At 42.1% G+C, this 22243-nt stretch overlaps 1 protein-coding gene across 4 annotated transcripts in view; it reads left to right on the top strand.

Moving 5' to 3' along the window:
• The window catches only part of TSGA10 (testis specific 10), a 132313-nt gene that overhangs the window by 7155 nt on the left and 102915 nt on the right, over positions 1-22243 (top strand). For 3 of the 4 annotated variants that reach the window (XM_062208772.1, XM_062208771.1, XM_062208770.1), the window contains exons 2-3: positions 3370-3498; positions 21060-21275. The gene's annotated coding sequence lies outside the window, so the exon portion shown is untranslated. Of the gene's footprint in view, positions 1-3369; positions 3499-20245; positions 20332-21059; positions 21276-22243 lie in introns of those variants that run through there. The other variant, XM_062208774.1, reaches the window with a different exon arrangement.

The raw sequence follows: 22243 nt of genomic DNA, 5'->3' as shown, positions 1-22243 counted from the left end.
AGGGACCCAAGTACTTGAACTGTCACCTGTGTTCCAGGGTATTTTAACAGGAAACTGGGGTTGAGAGCAGAGCCAGAACTCAAAACCAGGCACTCTGGTATGTAATGATGGTGTCCCAAGTGGAGTCTTTACGGGCAGGAGCAAATGATTTCTTCATCATCCTTATTTTATAGATGAGGAAGCAATAAACTCACCCAAGGTCACATAGCTAAGAAGCAGTAGAGCTAGCATTGTGAACATTAGCAATTAGATGCCAAAATATATGCTGTTAACCACCTGCTATCTGACTTCTTTTTTTTTTTGTGGATAGTGAGAGAGAGACAGAGAGAAGGGTCTTCCTTTTTGCCGTTGGTTCACTCTCCAATGGCCGCTGTGGCCGGCGCATCTCGCTGATCCGAAGCCAGGAGCCAGGTGCTTCTCCTGGCCTCCCATGCGGGTGCAGGGCCCAAGGACTTGGGCCATCCTCCACTGCACTCCCGGGCCATAGCAGAGAGCTGGCCAGGAAGAGAGGCAACCGGGATAGAATCCAGCGCCCCAACCTGGACTAGAACCTGGTGTGCCGGCGCCATAAGGCAGAGGATTAGCCTGTTAAGCCACGGCGCCGGCCCCTGCTATGTGACTTCTTAATGAAGAAGGAAAGTACTTTCATTCGCATTATCTGAGATCTGTACAGGAACACAAACTCCATGCTAATGTATATTAGTGATTGCAGGAGTGTGGAAGACACTCACCTGACCTGAAGTGTGGAAACTGGCAAGTCAGGCATGGGCATTTCAGATATACAGCTCTCTTTCTCCCCCAGCAACATTGCCTCCAGTGTTAGTGGAGAGAATGTGTAAACTCAAGCCTGATTACTCAGAATTGTCAGGTGGACTCTGGGCTTTTTCCTAACTGTATTTCTAGACCTGTCTGATAGATGATTTTGCAGAAAACTCTCTTGGCTGTTCAGCTTACCAAAGGGAAGAAGGAAAATTCATCTACCCTGGAAGGCAGGTGATAGTGTGCTTCAGCATACTGTATTAGCAACCTCCATAAATTTCTATTGACACCTTCCTATTATTTATAAACTTGGCAGGCTAATGGAGATACAGAGAGCTTTTGGATATTCTTGTTTTTAATAGTCAAACAATAGTGTGAAGGATACATACAGAAAAATAGCTATATATTTAGCCAGTATATATAGAAGTCTCAATGGGGACGTAATCATGCCTCAGAGAATACAGAAAAAATCTGGAGAAAGGCAGTCAAGCTGAGTCTTGTAAGTGTCTTTAGTTAAATGGAGAAAGGAGTGAGTGCAAGGCTCGTGAGTAAAAGTTAAAGTGCTTTTGAGTGAATCAAGAATGTGTAGAACAGGGACTGGTGCTGTGGTGTAGCAAGTAAAGCCACTGCCTGCAGTGCCGGCATCTCATGCAGGTGCTAGTTCTAGTCCTGGCTGCTCCACTTTCATCCATCTCGCTGCTGATGGCCTAGGAAAGCAGTAGAAGATGGCCCAAGTCCCTAGGCTCCTGTACCCCGGTGGGAGACCTGGAAGAAGTTCCAGGCTCCTGGCTTCGGATCAGCCCAGCTCCGGCCATTGTGGCCTTCGCAGCCATTTGGGTGAGGAGTGAACCAGAGGAAGAAGACCTCTCCCTATCTCTCTCCCTCTGCCTCTCTGTAACTCTGCCTTTCAAATAAATAAATCTTTTTAAAGTGTGTAGAACAGTATTTAATTACTAGAAGTGTTTTAGGAGGTAGGTGTGGAGAAATGGGAAGGGATCAAATTATGAAGAACTCTGGATGTGTGATAGGTTTAGACTTTAGGGGAATAGATGTTTGCTCTTCAGTGTAGTCCTTGTACAGACGGGGATTGCCCAGCAGTTTTTCAGAAATGCAGAATCTCAGGCCTACAGTGACTAAGGTTCTGCATTTAAGTGAGATTTTCAGGTGATTCGTTTATCCACTAAAATTTGAAAAATACAGTGAAGGAGTCATTCTGTTATTCTAAGTCAAATGTTTACAACTGGAAACACTTTTTCAACAGAAAAAATTTCAATATTTAAGAAATGATAGTAAAGCTTTTTATATAGTCCATAAAAGCCTAAATAATTGATAATTTCAAGTACTGTGTGAAAGCTAATGCTCCAAATGTCTAGTAACTTTGAGAGTGAAGAACAGAAAAGCAAGTTTTTGTCTTGTTAAAAGAAAGGAAAAAAGGGAAGTAAATCTGCCAGCCTGTGTTAAGTGCTGGGTTGCACAGAGTACAAGTTTAGGTCAGTTGCTTGGGAGATCCTGATCCAGTAATTCCCTGAGATCTTGGAGAAAACAGCTGTGTTCAGTGGAAATATATAGGAAGTTCATAACAAACTCTTCTTTCTCAACATAATGGCAACTTTGAGAGAAAGAAGTTATTTTGCTAATATGCAAAATCACTAGGATACACTGTCAGGTAAAAAGCACAACGCAGAGTACTATGTATAATAAAACGTCTTTCCCATTTGTAATGTTGCACATTGGCAATTGGTATCTGTAGGATAAATTCCCAGAAGTGGGATTATTTGGACAGAGGCCATATGTGCATTTGTAATGTTAATAGATTTTTAAAAAGATTTATTTACTTATTTGAAAGGCAGAGTTAGAGAGAGGGGGTGGAAGAAAGAGATAGAGATCTTCCATCTTCTGGTTCATTCCACAAATAACCTCAATAGCCAAAGCTGGACCGGTCCAAAGTCAGGAGCCAGGAGCTTCCTTCACGTCTCCCACGTGGGTGGCAGGGGCCCAAGCATTTGGGCCATCTGCTGCTGCTTTCCCAGATGCATTAACAGGAAACAGGATCGGAGGTGGAGCAACCAGGACTTGAACTGGCGCCCGTACCAGCACTGCAGATGGCAGCTTTACCTGCTATGCCACTGCGCCAGACCCTGTTAGATTTTATACACTTGTTCTCCATAAATATTGTATCCATTCACACTGCCACCAAAGTTAAGAATATTAGTGTTTTTTTATTTATGCGAATTACATATCCTGGAAATCAGCGTTTATGATATGGGTAGCAAACCTTTGTTAAGTATGCAATAGCAACTGCAAATGTATAGCTGATGTCTATTGTACCAGACAACACAAGTCTAGAAAGACTATTTAATTTACCACCAACCTGTGTTTACTTAGAATAGTGATTACAAGGGAGATAGGGCAGGGCATATCTTCTTTGAAAAGCATGTTCAATGTCATAGTTTCATATTTGGAAAACACAAAATTTTAATCCTTCTAGCTGGTAGGAAATGGTTCTAAACATATTTAATAATGTTATTTTCAAAATTTATTGATCTAAAAAAAATCGTAGAACTGTTTTTACCTGAATGCTTGTGCATTGTTTTCCATTCTTTCCACTAGGTTACCACCAAAGAACATGATTTTGGTCTAGGGGCTCCAGTTTCTGAAGCTGAAAAATACCAGAATACTCTGCAGCTAGAACAAGAAGTGAGAAACCAAGACAGATTCATCTCTACACTAAAATTACAGGTTACCTTTAGTTTACCTATGTATTTTTCTGAATCTGAATTGGAGCCTACTTTAAAATAAGATGGACGGGGTGGGCATTTGGCAGAGGTTAAGAAGCCACATGGGGTGCCCACATCTCACATCTCATGCTGGAGTGCCTGAGTCCCCACTCCACTTCCAATCCAGCTTCTTGTTGATGTGCACCCTGGCAGACAGCAGATGATGGCTCAAATACTTGGGTGGCACCTGTGTGGGAGACCTGGATGGAGTTCCAGACTCCTTGCTTTTGCTTGGCCCAGCGGTGGCTGGGCATTTCGGAAGTGAACCGATGGGTGAAGAAGTCTCTTTGTCTCTGTTGCCCTGCCTTTCAAGTAAATAAAAATTAATAAAGATGTTTAAGAATAAAGTAAGATATAAATAATTCACAGCTCATTTAAATCTAAACCATTCAAGTTTTATCTTAACCTTTTGGATAAACAGGTTCAGAGTGGGTAAAAGCAAACTTTGTGTCAACTTGTGAATCAGATGCTTTCAGGAACCTTTTGAAATAGTGATGGTATTTCCATCTATAGACATGAAGCTGAAGTTCCAGTAGGTCAAATAATTGTGATATTCAACTAATGAATGACAGCTAGGATCTCTCTGAACTCCCAGGTTAGCTGAGATTTGGACCTAGTTCTCTAAACTCCCAAGTTCAGTGTTGTTTCTCAGGATGTCTAACGTGGTATAACTGTTAATAAAGCCCGTGAAAGATATTACAACTTTGGAATGGAGTAACTTCTTTCTTTTGCTAAATACACCTAAAAACTCACTCTGAACTTTATATATAAAACAAAAGAGTTCTCTAAAAGTAGAGAGACATTAGGACACATGCTACTGGGTTCCTGGATTTTCTTTATCCCTATATGTCCCAGACAGGGTGCAGGAAAAACTGGCAAGCGGAAATGACAAGGAGTGCAGAAAAAACAGACTTAGAAAAACCATTCTTATCTGGCCAAAGAACCAGGAAATGGGTTGTCTAGCAAGGCAGATGACATTTAGACAGTGTCTAATAACTGCCCTGTCCACACAAAGACCATAGAAAAAACTACAGCCCCATTCCTGCCAGCACAGGACAAGTGGAAAGCCTACGCTTGTACCCTTGTGTTGGGGTCTCAAGCCCTAGGCTGGCCCCTGACCAGCAGGGGCCAGTGCAGACACTCCCCAACAAGGCGAACAGGAGAGGTAATGTCGACAGGTGATGAACACACCACAAGCACCCATGATTTCTGTCGAAGCAGTAACCGCTTTATTGAAGAAGTGTGCAGGCTTATAAAACTTAACGAAGGGCATGCACAGTAGGGGAGCCAATCAGCGAAAAGGTCATGCAGGCATGGGTGGACCACGCACAGGGGCATCTTAAGCAAAATGTAGGGATCATGCACTGTCCAGAACTAAAGCGGACCTATCCCTGCTGGTGATCTGTTCTTACATAGCTTAACCGCAGTAGCGGTTAATGGAGATTTTAGGCAATGCCCAACATTTCCCCCTTTTTGTTTTATATTAAAGAGAGTAAGAGGAACTGAGCAGAGAGTGTGCCTGTCTTAGGTTGTCCCCTGACTGGGATCAGCCTTTTAGGGAGCAGCCCTTTAGGGAGCATGTCTGTCTTAGGTTGTCCCCCTCTGGGGATCTTAGCCGTCTTTGACTACTACTCCAGCTGTTAAGGGCTGCCCCAGGGGATCTTACCCATCATTGGCTACCACCTCAGCAACTCAGGGTATGATGTATTATACCTCTACATCTTGGCAGTGCTCGTGGGCGGATGTATAGGGTTCCCAATCTGGCGCTTAAAAGAGCAGCATAACCCGGTTCTGGAAGAGTGGCATATTGTCAGACCGCCATTAACTGGACCGCAGCGATGCGATCTTAGACAAATTTACAAGGAAGACCAAGGGACCCACAAGGGGGAGGAGATAAGGAAACCATCCCCCAAGGCCCGACCACAGGTAACTAGAGTTTCAAGGTCTTTTTGGAGGGTCTTGATCTTGTCCTGGACGATGCCGGAGCGATTAGCATAAAAGCAGCACTCCTGATGTACCATGATGATCCAGTCACAATGGGGCAGAGAGTCCAATATGGTCTTTTCATCCCTGTAAGAGAAAAGAAAAATCCCTCCTCAGGAGGGGGGTCCTCCTGGGTGATCTTCTTTGGCAAAGGGGGGATATTTAAGGTTTCTCCTAAGTACCCATAGGGGATTGGAATTCCCCTGAGGTAAGACACATCCAAATCCTCTACCAGCACTTATCAGTGAGTCTGGTCCTTGCCAGCATCCCATTAGTGGGTCCTTCCATTTTACCATAACCAAAAGGTAGGGTGCTTGGAGGGACCAATGTTTGTGAAAGGCTGACAAGGGCTAATGCTTTGGAAAATTTAAAATATGACCATGGCCATTCGTAGCTGGTCTTGTGAGGGTATGATTCCCCCTTTTTGTTTTATAAGTTGGTATTTTGTTTTCTGATGATTGTCCTTGTGGGTTGTGAGGAATTTTCATTTTAACCAAGGCTGTGGGCTAGCTCTGATCAGAGTTAGGTAGCCACTCAAACATTAAAGACAGGCAAATCTTATAAAGCGCGAAACCTTCAACACACATGCAAACTCTCATCAGATAAGTTAGCTACAGCAGCACAGAAAAGAGGCGATTATCAGCGTAGGAGCCCATTGCTTAGGACAGGGAAACACATCTCGACTTAAGGTTTCTGATTGGCTTATAGAAACAGAAAAGCATGTCTTTTGTATTCACCTGTGAAGACTTAAGAGGTAGAGGTTTAATCCAGATTTCACGGAGGTCGTCGTGTTTAATAGCACTGGTAAGGTCCCTTTTATTTAAGCTGAAACTGATCTGAAGAGGATCTTCTTATGAATGGCTTGCTTAGGAATTTCTAATGTTAGAGTTTTTGTTAAAAACTCCTTGATTCCTTGGAACACATTTGCAGCTCCCCTGTCCAGCACGGTGTCTGTTTCAGAGGCTTTTAAGCAAACATAAGGTTTAGAATCCAAATCCTGGAATCCATAAAAACTTTTGTAGCTACCCTCTTCAGTACAAAGTCTGCATCAGGGCCTCTTTAAAGCTATACACAAAAGTTTGGAATACAAATCTTGGAATCCAAATTTCATAGAATCCTGTCATCAGTAATTCCCAATATCGGAGCTTTTATTTAGAAGCTCCTTAGTTCTCTGGAGCAACTTTTGCAGCTACCCTTTTCAGTACGGAGACTGCATCAGGGTGTCTTTAAAGCTACACGCAAAAGCTTGGGATCCAAATTTTGGAATCCGAAGTCCACAGAATTTTGCCATTCTCAGAAATCTCCTCGGCTGCCTTCTGACCCTATGTTATGGCCATGCCTGCATGGGTGCAGCAGGCCACGTTGACTGGAATAGAGTGCAGAGAGAGGCTGTGGTCCCCCACTTACAGGGAAGACTGCGCATGCCGGGGCCTAGCAGGACTGACTGTGGGGCTGGGTAGGCACGCTGTTTACAAGATGGCGGCGGGCGCTCCAAGGGAGGAGAATACCCATAAAGGGGGGGCCACATGGGCGGCACTAGGCCGAACTTACCCTCTGTAATTGGAGGGTGTGGGTTGAGGCAGCTCTGGGCCTTCAGGGGTTACTGCCACACCTGAAGGCTCTACCTCAGTTTCAACTGCCTCTGGGGATTTATGAGCCTCCTGACATTCCTCATCAAAGGCCACCCAGCCCATCTGTTTCCTATCAGCCAGCTCAGGTGTGCAAGATTTATTTGTGTGGCTTTAGCCTTGAATCTTTAGTATGTATCTCAGCACTTAGGTGCTGGGTCCTCAAACTTAGCATGAGATTGCCCCATCCTTTCGGGGATACCTTACCTTGAGAGCCTTGATTAGCCATGTCCGCCGGTACTTTCACTTAGGTCATAGTCAGTCCTTCGAATTTAGGGCTCGTTCGAGCCCGTCGTGCCCCACATTGGGTGCCACTTGTCAGGGTCTCAAGCCCTAGGCTGGCCCCTGACCGGCAGGGGCCAGTGCAGACACTCCTCAACAAGGCAAACAGGAGAGGTAAGGTCGACAGGTGATGAACACACCACAAGCACCCATGATTTCTGTTGAAGCAGTAACCGCTTTATTGAATAAATGTGCAGGCTTATAAAGCTTACGAAGAACATGCGCAGTAGGGGAGCCAATCAGCGAAAAGGTCATGCAGGCATGGGTGGACCACGCACAGGGGCATCTTAAGCAAAGTGTAGGGATCATGCACTGTCCATGTGTCTGGAACTAAAGCGGACCTATCCCTGCTGGTGATCTGATCTTACATAGCTTAACCGCAGTAGGTTAACCACAGCAGCCGCAGACACGCCCCTCAAACATCCCCCAGGCGCCATATTGTAATGGAGATTTTAGGCAATACCCAACACCCTTGCCAGGGTCTGACAGAGGTTCCCAAGCCTTCCTGTTTCCTCTCCTCTATGTGGGCTGAGTACTGAAATCCTCAGTAGACGATGCCAGTGGCGACCACATGGGGAGGCAGGACATCTTGCCCTATCCTGTAAGAAGAGGTATCCTCCTTCTTCTTAGGATGGTGTTAGAGGAGACCTGCTGCAGAGTCAGGACACTGACCATCTCAGCAGTAGCAAGGCCACATACTCATGATGTCAGTGAAAGACACATGAGGAGCCCTAAGGAGGAGCCTTTCTTCCTCCAAGCTCTGATGGTAACAACAGAGGCCTAGAGGGAGCCTGATCTCCCACCCCTGTCTAGGAATACCTAGTAGCCTGGCCCTCCTCAGGTGTCAGCTGAGGCTGGGTGGAGAAACTGTACTTGGACCCTTTCCTAGCACTAATGAGGCAGTGTCTCCCTTTTCTAGCTAAAGGAATATTAAAAGAGGCCAACTAAAATAAAAGATCAGAGTCTTACAGTCTCAATAGGTCTCAATTAAAAATTCACTCATCCCAATAGTCAGAAATATGAGAAAAGAAAAATCAGGCAAACACTGAAACGAAACAGATGTTCACAGTTATCTGGTGGTCTGCACTGTGGCGTAGTGGGTAAAGCCACCACCTGCAGTGCCAGCATCTCATAGGGGTGCCGGTTCGAGTCCTGGCTGTTCCACTTCTGATCCAGCTCTCTGCTATGGCCTGGGGTAGCAGCAGAAGATGGCCCAAGTCCTTGGACCCTTCACCCACATGGAAGACCTGGAAGAAGCTCTTGGCTCCTAGCTTCGGATTGGCGCAGCTCTGGCCATTGCAGCCAATTGGGGGAGTGAAACAACAGATGGAAGACCTCCCTCTTTCTCTGCCTGTCCTTCTCTATGTAACTCTTTCAAATAAATCTTTAAAAAAAAGTTATCGGATGAAGATTTTAAAACAGTCATAAAAACGCTTAATGAATAATTATGGGTATGCTTGAAACAAAAGAGCAAAATGAAAAGTCTCAGCCAAGAAATTAAAGTTATAAAGAACCAAATGGGAATTTTAGAACTAAAATGACAACTGGCTCACGTAAAAAATCTTGACACACATGTTTCTAGCAGCCTTATTACAATTGCAAAAACCTGGAAGTAGTCAAGATATCCTTCAATAGTAGGTGAATGAATAAGCAAACTTTGATAACTTTTATACAATGGGATAGTATTCAGCGATAAGAAGAAATCAACTATGAAGCGAAAAAAAGGCACGAAATAACCCTGAAAGCATACTAATAGGTCAAAGAAAATGTGAAAAGCCTTCACACTATGTGATTCCATTTATGTGACATTCCAACAAAACAAAACCATAGAAACTAAAAAGGAGCAGTAGCTTTCCGGGATTTGGGAGACGGAAGGAATGAATACACCAAGTACAGCAATTTTTAGGGCAGTGAAGCTATCAGTATGACACACTGATAGTTAACATGTCATTCCACCTTCATCACAACCCACAAGGTCTACCAAGAGTGAAGCCTCCTGGGAACTGTGAATATTAATAATGTAGCAGTATTTGTTTATTTGTAGTAAAAGGTACAAATAAAAGGGGACACATTATTGTAGCAAATGTAACATAAGATCTAATAGGAGAAACTGTAGGGAAAGAGTTTATGTGGGAACTTGACTTCCTGTCAAGTTTTTCTATAAACTTCTTTTTAAAAAAGTCTATTAAAAATAACATGGCAGAAAATATTTCCAACTCATGTATTTGGTTAGAACTTAATATCCAGGATATAAAAACATCTACTACTCAACCAAAAAACAAAATAGGCAGGTGTTATGGCATGGTGGCTTATGTGCCTCTATCAAGTCCTAGCTAGTCTGTGTTTCTGATTCATCTTCATGCTAATTCATTGGGAGGCAATAGATGATAACCCAAGTACTTGGGATCCTGCCACCCACATGGGAGACCCAGGGGAGTTCTGGGCTCCTGGCTCTTGCTGGGCCTAACCCTGACTGTTGTGGGCATTTGGGGAGTGAACCAGCGGATGGAAGATCTCTCTCTATCTTTCCCTCTTTCTCTGTCACTCTGCCTTTCAAGTAAATCTTTAAAAAAAGGAAACAGTCCAATTCAAAATTGGACTAAGGGTTGAATGGACAACTTCTCCAAAGAAGGTATACAGATGACCACCAAGTACATGAAAAGATACTCAACATCATGTGAATCATAACAATGAGATACCACTTCATACCCATTAGGATGGTTATTATCAATATAATAAAATGAGTGGAGATGAAGGATATAAAGAGACTTCTGTGTTGCTTAAGGGAATGTAAAATAATGCAGCAGTTTTGGTGGTTCCTCAAAATGTTAAAGCTTGAGTAACCAGGAACTGACACTGTGGTGCAGCAGGTTGAAGACCTGGTCTGCAGTGTCGGCGTACCATATGGGTGCCAGTTCAAGTCCTAGCTTCTTCACTTCCAATGCAGCTCTTTGCTATGGCCTGGGAAAGCAGTGGAAGATGGCCAAAGCCCTTGGTCCCCTGCACACCTACATGGGAGACCCAGAAGAAGCTCCTGGCTCCTGGCTTTGAATTGGCGCAGCTCTGGTCATTGCAGCCATCTGGTATGTGAACAAGCGGATGGAAGACCTCTCTCTCTCTGTCCCTCTGTAACTCTTACCTTTCAAATAAATAAATTAAAAAAAAAAAAAGATTGACTAACCATATGATCCAGCTATTTCACTCCTAGATCCCCTAAAGAATTGAAAGCAGGGGCTCAGACACTTACACAGAGATGTTCATAGCAGCATTGTCCACAATAGCCAAAAGGTGAAAACAATCCAAATGTACATTAGTAAATGAATGAGTAAACAAAATGTGGTATATAATACAATGGAATATTAGTCAGCCTTAAGAATAAATGACCTGGGGCTGGTGCTGTGGTATAGAAGGTTAAGCCTCCATCTCTACTGCTGGCATCTTACAATGAGCGCCAGTTTGTGTCCCAGCTGCTCCACTTCCAATCCAACTACCTGCTAATGGCCTGGGAAAGCAGTGGAAGGTGGTCCAAGTGCTTGAGCCCCTGCACCCACCTGTGAGACCCAGAAGAAACTCCTGGTTCCTGGCTTTGGATAGACCCTGCTCGAACCATTGCCGGCATGTGGGAAGGGAACCAGCAGATGGAAGATACTCTCTTTCTCATCCCCGCTTCCCCCGTAACTCTGCCTCTCAAATAAATAATCTTAAAAAAAAAAAGACCTTCTGGTACATGAATAAACCTTGAAAACATGCTTAGTAAAATAAGCTAGACACAAAAGGACAAAAACTGATTCCACTTGTACCTAGAATGGGGAAATTCATACAAAGTTAGTATTAAATAAGTAGAGTTTTTGTTTGTTTGTTTGTTTGTTTTTGGACAGGCAGAGTGGACAGTGAGAGAGAGAGAGACAGAGACAGAGAGAAAGGTCTTCCTTTGCCATTGGTTCACCCTCCAATGGCCGCCGCGGCCGGCGCGCTGCAGCCAGCGCACCGCGCTGATCCAAAGGCAGGAGCCAGGTGCTTCTCCTGGTCTCCCATGGGGTGCAGGGCCCAAGCACTTGGGCCATCCTCCACTGCACTCCCTGGCCACAGCAGAGAGCTGGCCTGGAAGAGGGGCAACCGGGACAGAATCCGGCGCCCCGACTGGGACTAGAACCCGGTGTGCCGGCGCTGCAAGGCAGAGGATTAGCCTAGTGAGCCGCGGCGCCGGCTGAGTTTTTTTTTTTTTTTTTAAGATTTATTTATTTATTTGAGTTACACAGAAAGAGGTCTTCCATCTGCTGGTTCACTCCCCAGTTGGCCACAATGGCTGGAGCTGTGCTGATCCGAAGCTGGAAGCCAGGAGCTTCCTCCAGGTCTGCCACGTTGGTGCAGGGGCCCAAGGATGTGGGCCATCTTCTACTGCTTTCCCAGGCCACAGCAGAAAGCTGGATCAGAAGAGGAGCAGCCAGAACTTGAACCGGCGCCCATATGGGATTGCAGCACTGCAGGCGGCGGCCCAAATAAGTAGAATTTTTTGAGGGGATGATGAAAATTCTGGGAACTGATGGTGGTGACAGTTGCACACACTGAACATACTTAATGCCACTGAACTGTACACTTAATTATGGTTAAGATGGTAAATTTTATATTTTATTGCTAAAAACATTTACAGTAATAAAAACTCAGTGTTCTGAAACAATAGAATGAAAGGTAGAGGAATTGAATCAGTAAACATTAGACTAGGAAAATAGAATTATGTAATCTGAACACCAGAGAGAAAATAGGTTGAAAAAAGTGTGACTGGAGCCTCAGGAACAGCTGGAACTATAACAAGATCTAACATTTGGGGGCTAACATTGTGGTAAAGTGCATTAAGCTCCCACTTGCAATTCTGGATCCTGTATGAGTGCCTGTTTGGGTCCTGGCTGCTCCATTTCTGATCCAGCTCCCTACTGATGCAGTTGGGAACTCAGCGGAAGATGGCTCAAGTGCTTGGGCCCCTACGCCCTGCACCAAGTGCTTGGCCCCCAATAGAGTTCCTGGCTCTTGGCTTCAGCCTGGCCCAGCCCTGGCTATTGCAACCACTTGGGATAGTGAACCCAGCTGATGGAAGATCTCTTTCTGTCTTTCCCTCTCTGTTGCCCTGCCTTTCAAATAAATAAATATCTTTTAAAAAACCCACTCTAGGCTGGCACCGCGGCTCACTTGGCTAATCCTCCGCCTGTGGCGCCGGCACACTGAGTTCTAGTCCCAGTTGGGGCGCCAGATTCTGTCCTGGTTGCTCCTCTTCCAGTCCAGCTCTCTGCTGTGGCCTGGGAAGACAGTGGAGGATGGCCCAAGTGATTGGGCCCTACACCCGCTTGGGAGACCAGGAGAAGCACCTGGCTACTGGCTTCGGATTGGCACAGCGTGCTGGCTGTAGTGACCATTTCGGGGGTGAACCAATGGAAAAGGAAGACCTTTCTCTCTGTCTCTCTCTCTCTCACAGTCTAACTCTGCCTATCAGAAAAAAACAAAACAAAACAAACAAACAACAACAAAAAAAAACAAAACCACTCTAACATCTGAGTCAGTGGAATTCCAGAAAGAAGTGACAGGAACGGGCACTGCGGCATAGCAGGTAAAAGTGTTGCCTTCTGTGCCGGCATCCCATATGGGCACTGATTCAAGTCCTGGCTGCTCCACTTCTGATCCAGCTCTCTGCTATGGTCTGGGAAAGCAGCAGAAGATGGCCCACATCCTTGGGCCCTTGCACCCATGTGGGAGACCCGGAAGAAGCTCCTAGCTCCTGGCTTCAGATCAGCCCAGCTCCGGCCATTGTGGCCAACTGGAGAGTGAATCAGCAGATGGAAGACTTTCTCTCTCTCTCTCTCTCTCTCTCTCTCTCTCTCTCTCTCTCTCTCTACCTCTCCTTCTCTCTGTGTGTGTAACTCTTTCAAATAAATAAATAAATCTTTTAAAAAAAAAGTGACAGAGTGGTCTGAAAAAATATTGGAAGAATTGATAGCTGAAATTCCTCATGTTTGGTACGAAAGATGTAAAAGAAATTTAAAAAGTGAATGAACACCTAACAGGAGTTGTCCAGCGAAATACATCCTGACACTTCATAATCAGATTTCTGAAAACTCAAGACAACAAATCCTGAAAGTAACCAGAGAGAAAGGATACTTTTAAAAACACATAATTTTTCATCTGCAATTGCAGCAATAAGAAGGAAGTGATGCAACATTTTTCAAGTTCTAGGAAAAAAAACTCTCAACCCTGTATTCTATATCCAGAAAAAGAATCTTTGAGGAATGAGAAGAAAATCAAGACATTGTAAAATGGGGAAAACAGAATTTGTTGGTCAGCAGAGCTACTCTAAAAGAAAAAAAAGATTTTGCTGACCATAATAAAAGAAGGAATCTTGGAACACTTCAATAAGGAAGAATGAACAACATATATAATATAAAGAAAATATGGGTAAATGCAAAAAAAATTGTTTTTAGTTTTTAATATGTTTGACCAGAGTGATTCTTAATATATATAGAGGAAATATTTAATATGGTTATTTTATTAATAGAGATGAGTGGAAGCAAGGTTCATACCCTTGAACTGGTAAAACATAGGTTGTGATATGTTATATGTATATCAAGTAGTGCCTAGAGCAGCTATTAAAAAGACACACAAATAGATAACTTAAAACCCCTAAGATAAATCAAAATGAGTTTCTAAAAATTGTTAAATAACCCACAAAAAGGAAAAAGCAGAACAGAAAAGGAAAACAGAGAGAAAAAACATTAAGCCTAAATACGTAAATAATTATATCAAATATAATCAATACAGCCGTTAAAAGACACAGACTGACAGAGTAGATTTAAAAAACATGACCTAGAGACTGGCACTGTGGCGCAGTGGGTTAACACCCTGGCCTGAAGTGCCAGCATCCGATATGGGTGCTGGTTCAAGACCTGGCTGCTCCACTTCCAATCCAGCTGTCTGCTATGGCCTGGGAAAGCAGTGGAAGATGGCCTAAGTCCTTGGGCCCCTGCACCCACGTGGGAGACCGAGAAAAAGCTCCTGGATTCTGGCTTCAGATCGGCACAGCTCCAGCCATTGCGGCCAACTAGGGAGTGAACCATCAGATGGAAGACCTCTCTCTCTCTGCCTCTCCTCTCTCTGTGTAACTCTGACTTTCAAATAAATAAATAAATCTTTAAAAAGTTGGAAAAAGAAAGCAAGTAATATAATTAGAAGCACATTTTAAAAAATGACCTACTTATATGCTTATCAGGAGTTACTTCAAATATGATTATGCAATTTGGTTGAAAGATTGAAAGGCATATAGACCTAAATTGAAGCAGTAAAACTGCCCATTTGCAGATGACATTATTGACTTAAAAATCATACAAAATCTACAATGCAAAAACTAGAATTAATGAGTTCATCAGGATTGCAAGATACAAGATAAACATTGTATTCCTGTGTATTAGATACAAATGGAAATAAAATTTTAAATACAGTATCATTTATTGCTATTCAAATAGAAAATGAAATTCATAGATTTAAATCTAGCAAAACAAATACTAGTGATAGAAACCACAGAAGACCTACACAAATGAAGAGAGAGAATAAGAGTCATGGATTGTAGCATCAACATAGTAGAGATTTTAATTTGAGGTTTGGTGCATTAACCGTCAAAACCCCAGCAAAATGACTTTGAAAAAAAAAAGAATAAAGACTGGTTCTCCCTGATTTCAACTCTTATTGTATTTAACTACAGAAATCAAGAGTCATTGCTACTTGGGAGGGGTGGACATAGATCAGTGGTACAGAACAGAGAATTCAAAGATAGTCTTATACAAGAGCCGGATGCTTTTTTTATCTTGACATAAGCACACTCAATTCATGGGAAAAAAGAGGTCTTAATAAACAGTAATGGAGCAATTGGATATTTTAGCAGCAAAAAATTGAACCTCTACTGCCACCTCATACCTTATACAAAAATTAATTCAAAATGGGTCATTTAAGTATGAAATTGTGCAACTTCTAGAAGGTAACAAAGGAAAAAATTTTCAGGACAGAGTTCTTCACAAGCATGATTCATAAAAGGAAAAATTGATAACTTGAGCTTTTTCAAAATTTATGTTTTGCTCTGCAAAAGTTCCTGATAAAATGATGGAAAAATAAGCTACAAACCATGTGTGCTGAAAAACTTTAAGAATTTTATATGAAGAACTCTTGAAACTCTACAGTAAAAAGAAAACAGTACAATTAGAAAATTAGCAGAAGGCTTGGAGAGGTACTTCACCAAAGGATGTGTGGTTGACATGATAGAGGTTCTCTGCAAACATCAGATAAATGTACATTAAGACCGTGATGAAACAGCAACACAGCTAAATAAGAACAACTAAATAAGAATAACTAAAAATTGGCAAAAATACCAAATACTGGCGAGGCTGTAAAGAAACTGGATTACCTATACATTCCTGCTAGGAATGGTAAATTATACAGCCACTCTGGAAAGTAGTTTGGCAATCGTTTTCATGAGACTAAACATAGATATACCATAAAACACAGTGATTACATTCTTAGGCATTTATTCCAGAGAAAACTGTGCACAGTTTTTTCATAGCAGCTTTGTTTTAGTCCAAAACTGGAATCAACCAAAGTTTTGTCTTTTCTGAGAATAGTTGAAGATAGGAGATATTACTCAGCAATAAAGAGGAATGAACTGTTGGTCCACGTAACAACTTGTGGGGTCTCAAGGGCATTGTGCTAAGTGAGAAAAGGCAATCTCCAAAGATCACATACTTGGCCAGCGCCGAGGCTCAATAGGCTATTCCTCCATCTGTGACACCGGCACACCGGGTTCTAGTCCCGGTCAGGGCGCCTGATTCTGTCCCGGTTGCCCCTCTTCCAGGCCAGCTCTCTGCTGTGGCCAGGGAGTGCAGTGGAGGGTAGCCCAAGTCCTTGGGCCCTGCACCCCATGGGAGACCAGGAGAAGCACCTGGCTCCCAACTTCAGATCAGCGGCCATTGGAGGGTGAACCAACGGTAAAGGAAGACCTTTCTCTCTGTCTTTCTCTTTCTCACTGTCCATTCTGCCTGTCAAAAATTAAAAAAAAAAAAATCACATACTGAAAGGTTTATTTACATATTCTCAAAACGACAAAATTACGCAGATAATGATTATTAAGAGTTGTAATGGGGGCCCAGCGCTTTGGTATAGTAGGCTAACTTTCTGCCTGCAGCACCAGCATCCCATATGGGCACTGGTTTGAATCCTGGCTGCTCCACTTCAGATCCAACTCCATGCCAATGGTCTGGGAAAGTAGTGGAAGATGGCCCAAGTCGTTGGGCCCCTGCACCCAGGTGGGAGACCCAGAAGAAGCTCTTGGCTCCTGGCTTCAGATCGGCACAGCTCCAGCCTTTGCAGCCATCTGGGGAGTAAACCAGCAGATCGAAGACCTTTCTCTTTTTATCCTCTCTCTGTAATTCTGCTTCTCAAATAAATAAATAAATAAATAAATCTTTTTTAAAAAGTTGTAATGGGGAAAGAGGTTGTAATATACAAGGGTGCTAAGAGGATTATCTTTGTGGTGATGGAACAGTTCTGTATCTCCAGGTGGTAGAGCAATCTACACATGTGAGAAAATGATATAGAAAAATATACACACAATTATTGCAATTATAGTGCAATAGATGCTGTACTGTATTTACGATGCAACTATTAATTTGCACGTGAACCTTTAGTTATTTAAAACCTGAAGCTTTTTTCTTAAAAAAAAAAAAACTTAATTTTGAGTACCTGTTACCTGCCAGTAATTTTACTTGAGATTTTATAATCTCTAACTATGACCCTGCAAATTGTAAGTGTTCTCTCCATTTAACAAATGAGACTCAAAAGTCTCCCATTTATTTTTTCTGAAGTCTGATCCATCTCCTAGGATCCAGAAAGTATGGTAAATTGCCCAAGGTTATGTCACTGGTAAAGAGATACAACAGGAGTTAAGCCTAACTGCTAAAATCCAAAGCCCACATCCTTTCTATTACTGTATACAGCCTCATCTAAAGTACTTTTGCCTTGGAGTGGAATAAAAATGGATTTGATGTCAGAGGTGAAGGGAGTGTTCATTTATTGGTTCATTATCTGTTTATGTAACTTGAACATTATGTGTAAGATGTATAATAAGGGATATAGAAATCAGACATACATTGATAGATGAGAAATGTGATCCCTTAAGTTGTTTAGAATTTACTGGAAAGGATAGGGAAAGGAACAAGATATTTTCTAAAAGATTCATTCATTCATTCATTCATTCATTCATATGAAAGGTAGAGTGATGGGGAGAGAGAGAAAGAGATCTGCCATCCACTGGTTCACTCCCCAGATAGTGGCAAAGGCCAGGTCTGGGCCAGGCTGAAGCCAGAGCCAAAAACTCCATCCTGGTCTCCCGCATGGGTGGTAGAGGCCTAAATACAAGGACCGTCATCCACTCCTCTCCCAGGCACATTATCAGGAAACTAGATCAGAAGCAGAGCAGCCAGGACTGGAACTGGCACTCTCATATGGGATGTTGAAGCCACAAACCGTGGCTCAACCCACTGCGCCACAACACTGACCCCTGAACAGATGATTTTTTTTTTTTAATTTATCTCAAAATTGGTCTTCCATCCACTGGTCCAATGGCCCGAGCTGAGCTGATCTGAACCCAGGAGCCAGGAGCCTCCTCTGAGTCTCCCACATGAGTGCAGGGGCCCAAGCAATTGGGTCATCTTTCCCAGGCCATAGCAGAGAGCTGGATCTGAAGAGGAGCAGCTGAGATGCAAACCTGCACCTTCATGGGATGCTGGTGCTGCAGGAAGATGCTTAGCTTATTGTGCCACAGCACTGGCCCCTGAATAAATAATTTTAATATATCTTATAAAATACTCAGATTAAACCGTTTAACAGGCTTTGGGAGTATGTACAAGGGCACTTCAAAGAGTTTATGGTACATGGGATTAAAAGATAAATATATTTTTGTGCAAAAAGTTTTTAAATCCTTGCATAGCTTTTTTTTTTATAATGTGCATTTTCCATGAACTCTTTGAAGACCCCTTGTATGGTAAAGGAGAAGCATTTAACCTTTCCTGGTGTAGTGGAAGGTTAACAACCATTGCTGAGAACTGTAGCATAGTAGAAGCTAAAAACAAAAACAAAAAATGTAGATAGATAAATTGAAATTTATCTGTTCATCCCACATCCTGTAGTTTGTTAGGATAGGGAAAAACAAACTTAGTGGAAGTGTGGGATGAGAATAACAAACAGATCATTGCACACAATTTCTGTACAAGTTACTAGAGTTGGGCTGCAGATTCAGCTATAAAATTAATTCGAGGCAGAGGCCAAAAGGATGTATTAAGTAACACATGGTGATTAGGGTAAAAAATGGGCACGCAAAAGAAGTATTTTCAGGGAAGTGGTTGTGGCACAGCCATCTCTTGGGATGTCTGCACCCTCTGTTGTGCTGGTTCAGAGCCCAGCTGCTGTGCTTCTGATCCAGCTTCCTGCTGAGGCATCCTGGGAGCTAGCAGGGGATGACTGAAGAGCTTGGGCCCCTGCCATCCACGTGGAAGACCCAGGTGGAGTTCTGTGCTCCTGACTTTGCCTCGGTCCAGCCCTGGCCAGGCATTTAGAGTGAACCAGCAGATGGAAGATCACTTTCTCTTTGTCGTCACCTACCATGTAGATGAAGGTAAATATTTAAAAATAAACCAAAAAAAGTATTTTCCTGAAACTGATGTCTGAGCAAAGTTTTTCCATGAGGTGTCTCATAAAGAAGGTTCTGGATATATAGTATATAGCAATTCAATAATTTCCCTAAAATAAATTTTTAAATGAGTTTAGATTGTTTCTTACAGTGTGTCTGGAGCTTAGGTATATATTTGGAACAGTGAGAGGTTAGGCTGAATGGATAAGTAGGCTGGGATTACAAATGACATTTTTAAAAGTCTTCATATGATAATAGACTATGAAGTTAAGGGAGTGACCTCATATTTGCATTTTTGAAAGCTTTTTTAGCCTCATATGGGAGAAGGCCAAAGAGAAGAGAGTAGAAGTATTGTTTTGGTAAGACTCTACTAATGAAATAGGGCATTTATAGTTTCCCTGTTTTAAAAAATTCCTTCAAATTCTTTCTTATTTTCTGGCTTTGATAATTCTCTTCTGAGTTTTGTAAGTAGTGTGCCATACAAAAATGCCAAAGCAAGGATTGGATTAAACTAGTTACTTTTACCATGCTTCTTGGTGTGTATTTATTGGGTAGAGTAAGTCGCATTGTAACATATTTGGTTAAAAACAATTTATGACCTCTAGGGTATTCCTATTATAGTGTCAAATTATAGATAAACTTTATATTTTTAAAGAAAACATGGATTTTGGTAGTTTGGGAGAAAGTATCTTTATGTTATTTGAAAAGGGCAAGAACAGTGTTAGAAACTAGAGATCAAGGGTTTAGGAATTTGAAATGCTTCTTCTAAACAATTTCTCCTGGGTTTTTTGTTTGGTATCTTCTTCAGAATGCCAAACAGTATTTAAATTTTTATTAAATACACAGTGAAAGACGAACACTGTGGAAAAGTATTTTTGCCACCACTTTATCTCATAGCTGTTTGTGTTATTATACATTTGTGTTTCTTTAAGAAAATAAAATTCTCTGAGGGCAGGTACCAAAGCAATCTTTGGAATTTAATATAGTTCCTGATGTAATCGTGTATTTATTATTCATTAGGTCTAATGTGTGTTTTTTTTTTTTTCTTTAAAGGCATTTGAATACCTTCGTAATAGGAAAGGCCCTTTTCTTCATCCGTTGATGGTTTGATAGTGGGCTGGGAAGGAAAGCTGTGGTCCTCCACATTAGTCAGCAAATACTTGATTGATTTGGTATTTAGTTTAGTCAAGTAAGTTATTGATACATTCAAATGGACTTTAAGAGCTAACATATTTTGATAACCAAAATTAGATATGTAATTCTAAGGAATTCTTCGTGATGTTAATCATTAAAATTAAATTTAAGTGCCGAGTTCTAGTCCCAGATGCTCCTCTTCTAGTTCAGCTCCCTGCTGTGGCCTGGGAGGGCAGTGGAGGATGGCCCAAGTGCTTGGGCCCCTGCACCCACATGGGATACCAGGAGGAAGCACCTGGCTCCTGTCTTCGGATTGGCGCAGTGCCAGCTGTAGCGGCCATTTGGGGAGTGAACCAACGAAAGGAAGACCTTCCTCTCTGTCTCTCTCTCTCACTGTCTATAACTCTACCTGACAAATAAATTTAAAAAATTAAATTTAAGATCAAGATATACTTATTGAAGATAAAAGTATTTGGCCATTTTCCTAATAGTTCGTATAGAAATCAATAGTTACTATTGATACTATTGTTACAATCTTATTTTAAAAAATAAATTGTGAATTATATGGGAATATAAAAGTATTAAAATTTAAAATGTTCATTCTTCATGTATTTTATAAATATATTTATATGCTACAAAATTCAGAAGGCACATAAAGGTGTACAGTTAAGTCTCCTTGTCTGGCAAGCAAATCTCCCTGATTCCAATGACCTAGTTGCTGTCATCAGAAGTAAGTTGAGGGAATCTTTTAATGTGATTTTTTTTTCTTTCTGATTACAACAGATTGAAGACCTCACACAGACAAATCATGGCTTGGAAGAATATGTTAGGAAACTCTTGGATAGTAAAGAGGTGGTAAGCAGTCAAGTAGACGACTTAACCAGCCACAATGAGCACCTTTGTAAAGAATTGATTAAAATTGACCAACTAGCACAGCAACTAGAAAAAGAGAAGAATTTTGTGGTGAATATTGCTGACAAGGAACTTGAAGAAGCAAAGGTACTACTGATCAGGATTTTAATTCTGCTTTAAATATCATGTAATTATTAAATATAGCAGAAAAGAAATTCTTAACATCATTTGGAAGCTTTTCAGACGTGACATTTTATTTAAGTGTTCTGAGGGTTAGATTGTGTTATATTTTATTTATTTAAAAATTTTTGGTCAAAAATTCCCAGGGTGGGCCAGATATTTGGTGCAGCACTTAAGGTGCTCCTTGGGGCACCCCCATCTGGTTAGCTCAGTGCCTTAGTTTGGGTCCTACTCTGCTTCATTACCTGAGGCAAGAATTTGACCTAGTGATTGGGTCACCACTTGGGCTGCCTAAGTGGGTGGCTGGTTCCCAAGCACTTGAACCATCATCTGCTGCCTCCCAGCATGCAGATTAGCTGGAAGCTGGGTCAGAAATAGAGGTACCAGGACTCAAACCAAAATTCCAATATGGGGCGCAGGTTTCCCAAGCAGCAGTTTAACACTTTGCCGAATGCCCATCTATTTATTTATTTATTTATTTGTTTTAAAATAATCACCTTGCTTATCTTTTTATTTATTTATTTATTTTTATTTGAAAGGCAGAGTTACACAGAGAGAGAAGGAGAGGCAGAGAGAGAGAGAGAGAGAGAGAGAGAGAGAGAGAGAGAATCCTCCATCTGATGGTTCACTCCCCAATTGGCCGCAACGGCCAAAGCTGTGCTGATCCGAAGCCAGGAGCTAGGAGCTTCTTCCGGCTCTCCCACACGGGTACAGGTCCCAAGCACTTAGGCCATGTTCTACTGCTTTCCCAGGCCATAGCAGAGAGCTAGATTAGAAAAGGAGGAAAAGATCTAACTATGACTTGGTTCCTATTATCCTAATTTCCTCACTATTCCCACCCCAACCCCTTCCCCACCACTGCCACCACCAGCCCCTTACTAGTCACTATTCTGTGTTCAGATTGAAGTTTTTTTTTTTTTTAAGGTTTATTTGAT

The sequence above is a fragment of the Lepus europaeus genome, chromosome 13 (assembly GCF_033115175.1).
Source record: "Lepus europaeus isolate LE1 chromosome 13, mLepTim1.pri, whole genome shotgun sequence".
Lineage (NCBI taxonomy): Eukaryota > Metazoa > Chordata > Mammalia > Lagomorpha > Leporidae > Lepus > Lepus europaeus.
Note: the sequence above shows the minus strand (reverse complement) of the source record. Positions and strands in the feature narration are given on the sequence as shown.